The sequence below is a fragment of the Euprymna scolopes genome, chromosome 2, assembly GCF_053919585.1.
Source record: "Euprymna scolopes isolate OS-2025 chromosome 2, ASM5391958v1, whole genome shotgun sequence".
Lineage (NCBI taxonomy): Eukaryota > Metazoa > Mollusca > Cephalopoda > Sepiida > Sepiolidae > Euprymna > Euprymna scolopes.
The window spans coordinates 78,725,833-78,739,586 of NC_136483.1; positions in this window are offsets into that span (position 1 = coordinate 78,725,833).

Consider the following 13,754-nt stretch of genomic DNA (forward strand, 5'->3'; position numbering starts at 1 on the left):
ATGTGCTCTAATGAATTTGTAGCATTCGTGCCCCCTCAACCTAAATACTCCCCAACTAACTTTCACACATGCTCATTAAGTTTATTGTTTCAAACGAGGGGGAATTATTTTTATTAGTTGAAAATTGTAGAAGTCACAGCTTTATGTAAAACTAGCAATGGTACCCGGCGTTGCCTAGTCGTAAAATATGCTTAAATATGATATTTTAATTTCCACAGATTTCGTATTTATTATTATAGAGTCAATTATTTCATATTATGTTGTACCCAATATATAGTCATGATTTCAAAAGTAAAAAAAAAATGTGATTTAAGTGTCATCAGCTAGAATCGAAACCAAAACCAAAACCTAACAAAACATAATTTCATGATTAAAACTATGTCTACAAGTTAAGCAAAGACTGAAGTTTATTTGTACTCAATATGGTTGGACTGTGGAAAGGAGTGTGAATTTTATTAAATACAAGCTGGTTTTCATGAAACCAATGTTTTTGATAGCCAGATGCAAGCAAGGGCGGTCGGACGGTCCACAGAGTTTTATAATTATATGGATATCGTTTTTCTTTATTTAGAATCAGATGCAGCACAGAGCTATTAATTTGATTGTCTCTCATTTCTACTCTACAGCAAAGGCACAGATAACATGTCTAGAGGACACTCTAGGTAGAGAGTTGAGCAGCAAGATGTCTATTCACATTAAACATTTGCATGTTAGTTCACTGTAGAGGTCCCCCAGTGCTGGAGAGCATTCTACTCTGCTAGTTTCTTCCCTTGAATTGCTAGACTCAGGAATCCCCTTCCTGTTTCCTGATTCCCCGACTATACTAAATGCAAAAGTTTAATGTGAGTAGACATCTTGCTGCTCATCTTCCTACTTAGAGTCTCCCTGTAGGTATGATCTCTAATTCACAGCAACCCCTTGTGTCATAGTCGTAGTAACCTTGTTTGTGGTGAATATGAGCAAAAAAAAAAAAAAAGATAATGGTCGTGTTTTTGTAATCTACAAAAACTCACGCTAGCAAGTAAAAATGCTATAAATGATGAATGAGAAAAAAAAAATGGACATTCCATGCTATGGATAAGAATGGGAATGTTATGAATGATTGAGAATGGGTCACCATTTAGCAAGTGCTAAATTCACCAAAAAAATGTAGTGAATATATAAGAGGAAAACGTTATTAACAAACAAAAGCATATTTGTACATTCGTATTGTGGAAGAAGACACGTGTGTTAGAAGTGTGTATGTCTATATGTTTGTTTTCTGGGTTTTTTTTTTATTTTACTTCAGTCGAAGTTCTCAGAAATCAAGGGGCCCACAACCTGGGGCTAACACTTGAACTCTATATGAGATACATAGATATTCGAATGTTCCATTCCTCGTAAAAGCTAATATAGGTTAGCCATAGTGGGGAGATCTTATTTGGGCAGCGAATACTATGTGATTTTGAATATTTGCTCAGGGTTTACTTCTATGGAAAAAAGTATCCTCATGCCAGGTTGTTCTGACAAACCCCTGTACAGAGAGACCTTAGACACTCGAGGACAGTGTCTAGTAGGCATTCAAGTTCTCTGTCAGTGTGAAGATGCGTGTGTAAGTTCATGAAACATTGTGTGCATGTGCAATGCAGTCTTGGTCAGTATGTGAATATGTATAAACTTCTGTGTGTGTGGGTTGAATATTTATGTTTCTCCTGGCCTTGAAGAGCAGGGGAGGGGAGCATAATGTTGTATAACATTCTGTCTTGTTTCTGAGTCTATTGAACTCTCTTTCCTGTTTTTGTTTGTTGAGTTAGTCATGGCTTCCATTAGAAATTGGCATTTCACACATGCTCATTAAGTTTATTGTTTCAAACGAGAGGGAATTATTTTCATTGGTTGAAAATTATGGAAGTCACAGCTTTATGTGAAATAAAGTATTTCCTTATTTGAGATCAGATGTTGCACAAAGCTATTGATTTGATTGTCTTTCATTTCTACTCAATCTAGATAAGAAGAAATGAAGAGAAAGAAAGAGAGTAGCTAATATAATCTAGTAATTCATATTATTTGGATTCATCGGACTACTGTTTTCATCTTTTTACAACATTTCGGTTGATGTAACCTGCAACCTTCTTCAGGTGTATCTTGTTGAACTCGAGAATGTTTCTGTTGAACTTGGGAATCTGGACGGAATTTCGAATGGAGCCCTTTATTTACTTCACAGGGTTAACATACTTTTATTCCATCAGCCAAGGACCCGTGGTGTAGTGTACTTGGAAAAATCAATTGTAAAGTGATATTCTTTTGAAGGTTGAAGGTTCAATTCTCAGTGTGGGTGACTGAAAAATACAATTGCAAATTACTTAGGACCTCTATCCAGTCATGACTGACAGAACGAGAGCATGCTACCCCTGTGAAGTAAGTAAAGGGTTCCGTTCAAAATTCTGTCCAAATTTCCGAGTTTGACGGAAACATTCCTGAGTTCGACAAGAGACACCTGAAGAAGGTCGTAGGTTACATCGACCAAATTGTTGTGAAAATGACACTCAAGATGAGAACAGTAGTCTGATGAATCCAAATGGTATGAATAAGCAATCCTCATCTCAAAAATTCAGAAACATGGTACAAGCATGTTTTATGCAGCCTATACTGTTTGGTGTAGACAAAAAATAATGAAGGAAAGAAAAAAAGTTATTTCTTCTCTTTATATGTTTGCGATATCATCAGTCTCATAAGAATGTATTTTAACCTGGTTTTTCATAGACTCACCTGATGTTGAATGTGGACGTTGGAGTAGAAAGTTTCAACAGCAGTGTCTCGAGGTTTGGAGTATCTAGTTTTGATGGCAATGTGTCGAATTTGGAGTTGTGAATTTTTACAGCAGTGTGTCGAATTTAACCTCGAAAATTGTTCATTGGAAGTGCAGCATACTTAAAAATCCGTCAGGGCAAGTGTAGAATAGTTAACATTTGATTATTTAACCACATTTGCTAGCATTGAGCCTGAAAACGATCGGGGTATATTGTTCCACAGACTGGTAGTTCTTGGAAAGAAACTTTGCTCATTTTACAGTGTTAAGTAAACAGAGGAAGAAAGGCAAATTGTTTACAGTTTAAAGTTACATAGTAGAACTAGAGCTATATGTACCGAAAGTTGTGTCATGAGAGGAAGAATTCAAACTGATTCATTCAAGAGAATTCAAACTGATTTATTCAGAAATAGATACGAAAATTTAATAAGCATCAAATGGCTTGTATTATCTCAGAGTTTTACTCTGCGTAGACTAGTTGCAACATCATTGAGAGTCACGGCTGCATTAGTATTTGATCCATATATGGCTCTATACTGTTCCCAGTTGCATTAGTTATCTATATGTAAGTACTTCAAGCCTTTATAAAACCTATGAAAATACCATCAAGACGAACAAAGGTTACATGGCTCGACGGAGTGATAATAAAAACATCAAATCACTACCAGACTTCTACTTAAAAAACGACATGACTTATCTTTGAAATTAAATGCTCTGATAAAAATGAAATGATGTTAACCAAATGTAACAGAGCATGGATGCATGTATGGTGGCTGTATTTGAATACTGAGTCGTGTGCGAAATGACATCATGGTAAGGAAAAAGAAGACTATAAAAATGAGAGATTACATTAGAGACGATCACATTAGAGATGTGGATAATGTTCAAGAGGACAGATGTCAGAGAGAAGGAGCACAATAATGTTTTATTCACGAAAGTACCCGGAAACAAATGTCATTATTACAAAAAAAAAAGGAGTTGAGTTATTACTTGTCCCATGTTCCTTGCGATGTACTCTGCTACAATGTGTTGGGTCCGGGTGTCTACATGTAAACATTACACAGGTTAACGAGTATTTAGTGAAGAACAAGAATTAACTAATGGTTTTGGCGGGGGGGGGGAGGGGTGAAAAACCACCAAATGTAGTATTACATTGTATGGCATTAAAAAAATGCTCTCAATTGGAGCAAAATAGGAAAGCCGAACGATTGTAGACACTATTACTTTTATTAATTTATTTTTATTTCGGACTATTAGTCTCATCTTTATTAGTTGTTGTTTTTCATCTTTTATTGGTTTGTTTATTCACAACGTTTCGGCCAACTATTCCTCTGGCCTTCGTCAGGTGGTAAAAAATAAAAATAAAATAAAAAATAAAAATAAATTAATAAAATTAATATATATAATGCTCATCTCAAAAATGAATTCCAATTAAGGAATAATATATAGATTTTAGACACTATTTACTCACGCATTAAAAGAGAAATTGATATTTTTAATTACAGACACGTTAAGGAGTTACTGGATCTGATTTGGAGTTTTTGTGATTCTTGTTCAGTTTATCTGAGATTTTTATAAACCTATTCTTCGACCAATAGTAAGATTGGCTTGTTATGGGTTAAGGATGTTCTTAATGGTTACTATCTCTGTTTATTATTTGGATGAATTAAAGAGGATTTTTTTATGTTAAATAACATACAAACGCATGTTATACAATATAAAAATAAACAACAAGACTCGTGTTGAAATAAATAAATGTGTATATTATTGTTTATCTGAATACTAGGTTCTTTGTATGTGTTCGTGTGTCTTCATTGCAGTGTGTATGTAAAATAATTTAGTCCTGAGATGTTCTGAGTTAAGAAAACATTTCATTTTGTAACTCTGTGAATTCTTTGGAGAAACAAAAATTATCACTTCTCATCTTGTCAGTTATCATGTTACCACTGGCTTGGTTGGTTTCACTTAAGCAGAGAAAAAAAAAAAAAAAGAAAAAGATAGCTTCCCTTTATCATACTAGATGAAGAGAAGAGGGAATTGGCGCCAAACACAAAGTTACATCTAAAATGATAACATATTCTTTCACTTTCACCACTAAAAGCTATTAGAAAAAGATTTAATAACAGTGTGTTTGGATTCGAAGTAGCATGAAATACTGTATTCTACATCTAATTGATGCATTCACTATGTACTCTGCCGCTAGGCTGATTAAATCTAAAAAGGAGTGAAGGAATTATTTGTAGATATTATATTTTGGAACTCCCATGCAATTGTTAAATCACAATTTTTTAATGAAGTCTACTTCCGGATGCATGAAAAGTTGAATATTGAAAAATGCAACAGTATGGATTTAGTCAAGCCCGTATCTTAACTGTAATCTCTGAACATATATACCATGCACTGGATAAGACACTAATTCGACTAACCCAACAAGCAGCAAAATCTCACTCCTACACCATAGAGATTCCTAAATTCCAGAAAGTTTTCTACTCAAATAGTTTCTTCCTTCGAACTGATTATATTTACATGGAGAAGTTCAGGTGTAATGTGAACAAACATCTTGTTTCTCAACTCCCTACATAGTATCCATGCAAATTTTGTCTCAAATAGTAGATCTTTACATTCAAGTGGTACTATGCATTGTTTGTGGTGAAAAAAAAACAGTAAAAAAAAAATGAAATACAGTTGAAAAAAAAACTCCATTCAGAAATGATACTGTAGAATGTCACAATTTGATAGTGGCTGAAGCAATAATAAAAACATTTAAAAGGTGAGAATTGCGTCAGAAATTGCTCGTTCTTGGACTGGTAGTGCCAAAAAGTGCACTTCAGAATTATTCCGGACATTGTCTACATCAGCTTGTATTATTGGATTAGTGTTGAAAGATAAGCTGAAATTCAAGTGTAAGGAGAAAGAAACACAAAGATTAATGATATTCATAGAAAATCACATTACAAAGGAATTGCTTGCAAACAAGTGTGTCTGCGGCTTTAATTTAAAAAAATACCAACTTTCCTGATGCTGTTCTTTGATGACATCCCTTTTTACTAACTACCCACAAGGCAAGGACAGTTCTCTGTCCATGACTTCTTAGTAGAACGGTTTCTTGCAAAAGAGGGTGAAAATAGGTATTTCACCATTTTCCTGCCAAATTTAATTCCCAGTGATTTTCCGCAAATAAGTATTTTTCCGGGTATTAAGCAAAAATATGAGCGCACTTGTGTATACAACAATGTCCATCACTTATAACATAAAGAATTACATTGCTTAATACCCGGAAAAATACTTATTTGCAGAAAATTTAAACGCGATATTCGTTTTCAGCACACCCGAAAATCTATAAAAAAAGAAGTTCTTTAAGATAGGTTTTGTGTTGGTATACCAGGTCACAATAACCAAATAAACACCACCCCTACAAAAAATTTAAAAAAAAACAGACGCCCCCCCCCCCCGCCCCCAAAAAGGTAGCTATAAAGTGGGTATTCATTTTATGTTAAGTTAATATAGAAAAGTAATGCCCCACTTTTTAAAACTATAATTTATTCATATCTTGGAAACTACTCATTATTTTCGTTTTGGCACCCTTGTAAACCTATAATAGTGGTAATTTTAAAGGATTTTATTTTGTGGGTGGAAAGATACTGAACCTTTACCAATATTTCAATTATAGTCATTTGTTTTCCTAGTTTTGCATATGAATTACAAAATATCTGATATTTCCCCCAAACCTCTGGCCTTAATGGAGGGGAGACTAAAACTTGCTGCTATGGTTCTTTGGTTTTCATATATAAAGTAAATTTCACAGTTTATAGGGATTATTTGATACTGGAGATATTCATAATCGTACCCTATTTCCAAATGTGGGGATATATAACATATGAGTAATATATTTGGAATCAAGTCTCCCCTTGCTGTTATTTCAGATCATTTGAAACCATAGAGGCAAGTTTTAGTCTCCCTTCCATCAAGGCCAGAAGTTTGGAACACACACACACACAGACACACATATATATAGAAAGAGGGAGGGGGGATAATCCAAATAATTCAAATTATCAATCCTGATTTCAAAAATTCAAAAACATTACCAAAAAGTGTTTCACGACGTATTTGGAAATGAACCAGAGGAGAGACACTTTTCTAAATCACGTTCCTTAAATCTCTTTTTTTTTTTCATTTTTCTTAAACTTTTTCTTCTAGGGGATAGGACATCCAACCAGATGTCTGACAATTACCCCTATTTTAGTGAGTCCAACCAAGAGATCTTTTCAGGAGTCTAGCCGTCCCTTTCAGTGCAATCGTTTGTATTTCACTTGCACTTGGTTCACCGGGTATGCTTGCTATGTACTTTTTAAAGTTTTTTTTCATAAGCCCAGTTGCTCCTATGATGACTGGTATAATTGAAACGTCTTTTAATCTTGGAATGGACTTCTAAGAGATGTAGTAAATGAGTCACTGAAGCAGTAATTCAAGATGAAACTGGTCCTGAGTCATTGTATACTCTTTTGTATAAATCCGCCCCTCCACCATACTTTACCTACATCGCAACTGAAGCATGCTTGTTTTATTGCCAAATTTATTGAATCAAATTGAATGAACTCATACATTGTTTAACATGTCCATTACCTTTCACAGTATCCTATAATATACACAAACACATATTATCGGGTTTCATGTATGAGTGACTTTTTTGGTCGATAACGGTTCTGTTTCAGATGCAAAACTTTGTTTTTAACATATATTTCTGACTTATATACTTATTCTGATATTTGAATCATCATGGGAATTAATAACAGGATCAATTCAAGCAGTGCCTGCTAGAAGTTTTGTGGGCTCACTCTAAATAGGGAAGAGTGGGAGCAAGAAATATGTTTATCACCAACAATTCAATTTTAGTGAAATTATCAACATTTATTCAAGAAATGATATATTTTATAAAAAATACAAGTTTTTAAATTTAAAATAATCATTATTCATAATATCTATAAAAAATTTAAAAAAAAAAAAAAAAACCTTGAAGGAATGACAAAGATATCTTCCTTTAAGAGAATCTAGTTTTGAGGTTAGTACTTTTGGAAGAAAAGAATCATGGAGATTTTAAATCTCGTGAATATACATGACCTCATCTCGATTCTTGTGAGATCATGAGATTTGAGGATAAGACTTTTTTCTTTCCTCTTTTACTCACTGTTTACCGAACTGGACATAGATACTCAGTCTCAGTTCAACCTATACATATTGACGACTGTAAGTCACTCCTTTTGTGCTTACCTTTGTTTCAACAACATTTTAATCTAACTAAACCAATACTTTCTGAAGTAGAATTCCGAAACCAGACAGAAAACAAATGAAGCGTTTTTCGAATCAGAAGCTACAAAAAAAAATTCTGGCATATGACAATTAAAGACAACACCAAACGTAAAATGATCAAACCTAAAATTAATTTTATCATATTAATACAGGTTATAAATAACCTTCTGAATGAGTAATTGAATTCTGCCAAGAAAAAAACAAAAAAAAAACAAACAATCTAGTATTAGAATTTATGTCCCCTTTCCTCCTCCTCCTCATTGATGAGTCATTACTTTGTCCTTTTAGGTTCGCAGGATTTCCGGTCCTTGCTACTTTAGGGATCACGTGAAGTAGCTTATAAAAACCCTAGCATGAATATGCCTTGGCTCTTTTTTGCTTCCCCCCTTTCTTTTCTTTTTTTTTTTTTTTTGTGTTTGATCCAGCATCAGGATACGGCTGAAGCTCGATGACACAAGCCCAAGACGGCAGTCACAGTAACTCAGTCCCCTTTCTACCATTAACGACTTGAACTGAAGACCATTTGTGACAAACCCAAGACGGTAGTTACAAGTTAGCCATCATTTATCTCCGAATTCCTGTTTGGATTACAACCAAGCCCAACACAAAAAGAACCAGAATTGACGGACGCACACGTGCAAGCTTTTATTCGAGCTTTCCACCTCACATAAGTTCTCAGGAAGCACGTTTTTCTCAAATCTTCTTTTCTGTACAATTAACTATTTCTTGTATCATCCATTTGTTCACACAGAAAAATTGTTAATTTTATTTATTGCGGACTATTATCATCATCTTTTATTAGTTGTTTCATGACATTTTGGCCAACTATTCCTCTGGCCTTCGTCAGGTGGTAACTGCGACGGATAGGAACCCTGAATCTCCTGACTGCATTCACTGCAATTACTGCCTTCCATGGCTGTTGTCGTCGTTTCACCACGTTTTGGCCAAGTAAGCCTCTGGCCGGCTTTGGTTAGGAATGAAACCACTATCTTCAGGCAATTCAGTAAAATTGCTTTAATATTGCACTCACTTGCTGTGTTCCTTCTTGCAAACCAAATATCGCCAAATTCTGTTTCAGAGCTTATCTTCGATTTGTTACCGCATTCTCACGTGCGAGAATTGAACTTTTTTCCAGGGTAAAATTAATTCCAATACTAGCAGAAAAAAAAAAAGAAGTAAAACAATGCAAACACAGTTAAGCGAAAAAGATAAGTATTTGTGGGGGAGCACGAATAAAAGATGCAGACTTTGTGTTTCCGTAAGAATGGGAGCATGTACAGAGAACAATTATTATTTTTTAACCATAACCTTACGCTATACTTAACCTAACCTTAAACTGACTCAATAATTATACTTAATTGACTGTTTGCCGATAACTGGTATCCTTTCAAACATCAACGACCAAAAGAAAGGACGAGTGTTTTTAATTATTAAAAAATTTCTCAAAGTAAAAAAAAAAAAAATGGAAAATTTGTTTCATTTTATACTTTTGCCACTAAAAAAATTTCCTAGGGGAAAAATATATTTAGGGAAATGTGTTTTTTTTTTTTTTTTTTTTTTTTATTGACTGTCTGACGACAGCTTAGTTTCACATGCGGGGTTTTTTTCTGACTATGTAAATCATATTTGAAAAAAGTTGATTTTTTTAGTACTTATGCAGAATAATGACAGTGCTGAAATAATAACATTATTATTTAGAAATCCATTCTTAACATAAGGATGGGGAGGGCGTTATGTAACTAATCTGCATTTTCACCTAACAATTTAATAGACAAAACATATTGTAAAACTTGAATTTAACTTGAAAATACTATCTAAAAAAATACATAGTTCATAATTTGCGTAAGTACTATTTTTTACTCATATTCACCCCAAACAAGGCACCTTACCACAGACACACAAGGGCTACTGTGAATTAGAGTCCATGCTTACATGGACATTATAAGTAGGGAGTTGAGCAGTGAGATAGCTATTGATATTAAACTTAAACTTCTGCATGTTAGGTATAATCGGGGAAGCAGGAAAGAGGGAGAAAACTCTAAAGTCTAGCAGTTCAAGGGAAGAAACTACTAAAGGAAAAGGTTCTCCGGTATCTGGGGATCTCTGCAGTGAAGGTGTGGGATTTTGCTGCTTGTTCGGTAGTTGAGAATATTCATGTAGAGGAGGTAATCTTTCTATCGAACTTTGGAATCTGCACAAAATTTCAAACATAACTCTTTATTTAGGGATAGCAAGCGATCGTTCCATCAGTTATGGCTTTGTAGATGTTTTAAATAATTCACAATAAGTCTGTCGTTTACGTTAAGAATTAAAATTTCAACTTTCAAAAGAGTGTAACTTACAATTGAATTTTACTAAGTACTTTATCTACTACATCACATGCCTTTGTGGACAATTCTAGTATGATTCGTTAATCTATAATATAAAAGATTCCATGTGAAATTCCATGCGTATTCCCAAGTTCGAGAGAAAGATTGCCAAGTTTGATAAGATACACCTGGAGAAGGTTGGAGGTTACAGCAACCAAAACTATGTAAAAATAATATTCGAGATTTGTCCAAATAATACAAATAATACAACCCTCATCTCAAAAACTCAGAAACATCAAGTAAAGTAAGTCTCTCTCTCTCTCTCTCTCTCTCTCTCTCTCTCTCTACATATATATATATATATATATATATATATATATATATATATATATATATATATATATATATATATTAATAATTATTTTTATACCTATGGACATTAGTGTTTCAAGCTTTTACGATCATCAATGCACGAAGTGATAATTACTGCTAGTCGAGGGATTCGGCCTCAGTTACAAAGTCGTTTTTGGTTTTGTTGGTTAGGATGTTACCCCTTGGTCAGCATCAATTAACATGAGAAGTAAGGAAAATTAAACACCTATAAATGCCAAATGTGGGCATAACAGTAAAGTAGTCAGGTAGTACTGAAACGATCAGAAGTCGTGAATGTTGCATATCGCCAGTTGATCACCTTTATGTTTATTTCCCGGACAGGAATCAACTTAAATTGGGTTATAATCGTAAATATTAATAGTTATTTTTATACCTACAGACACTAGTGTCTCATGTTTTCACAATCATTAGTGCAGGAAGTGATAATCACTGCAGGTTGAAGGATTCGAACACAGTTACAAAGTCATCTTTAACTCCATTTGCTAGAACCTTACTCCAGCATCAATTAACTTAAGAATTAAGGAATATATACATACTAGCAAAAGTACCCGTTGTTGACTGGGTTCAAAAACAGCCTACAGAAAATCGACTCTGATTTATGAAAGTATGATAGGTTATGAAAAGGAAGGGTTGTAAATTTGGGTTGAATTTGGGGGTATCAAAACCAAAGCAAAATATGATGAAAGTAAAAATAAAATAAATAAACCTCATAATTTATTATACCATACCTGTTCACACTGAAACACTTACCACAATATTCTGTGGATCTATATTAAAAAACCTTGTTAAACTTTGTGACATATTTCCATTCTAGGGAGGTCAGGTGCAAACGAACACCCCATAATTTTATTATACCATATTTCTTCAAACTGAAACATAATTATCAAAGTATACTTATGCAGATAGATATGAAAAGTCTTTATTATAGTTTGTGCCTATTTCCATTCTATAGAGGCCAGGCGCGAACGCAGACCTCACAATTTTATTATACCATCCCTATTTAAGTTAAAACATATTTATCAAAGTATTCTTATGTACATCTATATCAAAAACACTTGTAAACGCTTTTTATAATTTTTAAATTTTTTATTTCCATACTTTGTGGACCAGGCGCGAACGCATACCCCACAATTTTAATGAACCACCGTTCTGCCAGATCAAACATACCCATTCCTGTGTCTCGATATATCTTCTATCATTATATGTAATCAGTTTTTTAAAATAGTCAACCATATAGGAGTCTATTCGTAACCAGACACACACACACACACACACACACACACATTCAGCTTTATATATATATATATATATATATATATATATATATATATATATATATGCATATATAATTTTAGTCATTCAATAAATTTAAAAATTTATGACGTGAAATGATTAAATTTCAAATCAAAAGATTTTTATTATTCTATGTAAGACAAAGAATGCATTTGAAATATTATAACTCCTTATCCTATAGGATTTCGATGTCTATCATCTCTTCAAAAGAGAAAATATTAGCAAATAATTATAATGGTTTACACCTTATTTGCTAAAGTCAGTAAGACATGAAAAATAACAATTAAAAGTTTTTTAAGTATTTAAATATCATAGAGTAAGAGAAGTTAATGAAAAGGATATAAAAATTCACATCCAAATTGCATGGTAAAATCCGAACTGAATGTCTTTGATAGCAGTGAAGTAATATGATCTGATCTGTATTTTGAGTAATCCACATCACAAAGTAACAGTCCGAAGTAGACATTTTCCTGAAATTCTTTTTGTTTATATAATGAGTCCGGTAAATAAATTATTATATAGGTTCGGTGGATCTGTTTATTAATAAACATATAATTTTATATATTTAATATTTTTATATAATTATAGAACATGAGCTTCAAATTCCACTCCAAAATAACTTCAAATTGTGAATAAAATAAAATAAAATCGCTTTCTGTAGACAGGCTAAGCAAATGAAATGAAGAGAAACTGAACTGATATGAAAAATGAAATGAATAAAGAAAGAAAAGAAAAGAAAAGAAAATGCTTATGCATAATAAATTAGCGAATAGAAGATGTCTTCTATTTGCTAATTTATTATGCATAAATATTTTCTTTTCTTTTATTTATTTATTTATTGATTTATTTGTTTGTTTGTTTATTTTGTTCCGAGGCCGATCGAGTTATCAGTCTCTATCGCACGTCTCAGGCCCTCTCTCTGCCGACTGAAGAGGTTCATTGGATCTTTTAGGCTACTTATGAGAAGATAACAGAATTATACATGTATATATATATATATATATATATATATATATATATATATATATATATATATATATATATATATATGTGTGTGTGTGTGTGTGTGTGTGTGTGTGTGTGTGTGTGTGTGAGAGAGAGAGAGTATAGGTTACCTGCCCACTCCCTCTCGTTATATTTTCTATGTGAAATGTACAAATTTTTTCTTTTTTTTTTTTCTCCAGTATATTCATATATTTTCTTTACTCATACTCTTTTGCGAGTTTTTTTTCTCCTTTAATATCTGTCATATATATAATTTCCCCCTCTTTTTTTTCATCTCCCTTCCTCCCCTCTTGTACATATTTTTATGGTAATTGTGAATATGTCCTCATTTTCATCTTATTTTTAACTTCGCCCCCTTCCTTTCTTCCTTTTTTTTTTTTTTTAATTAAAATGCCATCGGTCGCCCCTGATGAAGATGGAGAAAGATGTCTCAGGTTAAAAGGAACTCTCTTTACTGTCATTTATAAATTTTGCACCTAACATTAACAAACTTTTAATATAAACATATGTAAATATTTCTATGTACAGGATAAACTCCTAAACTAATGAACTGAAAATTATGTATTTTGGAATATATATCCTAAGTAACACGATGATTAACATGGGCGCATTATCTTTATTGTAAACTTTGCCATGGGGGCACGGGCTGACTATTCAAA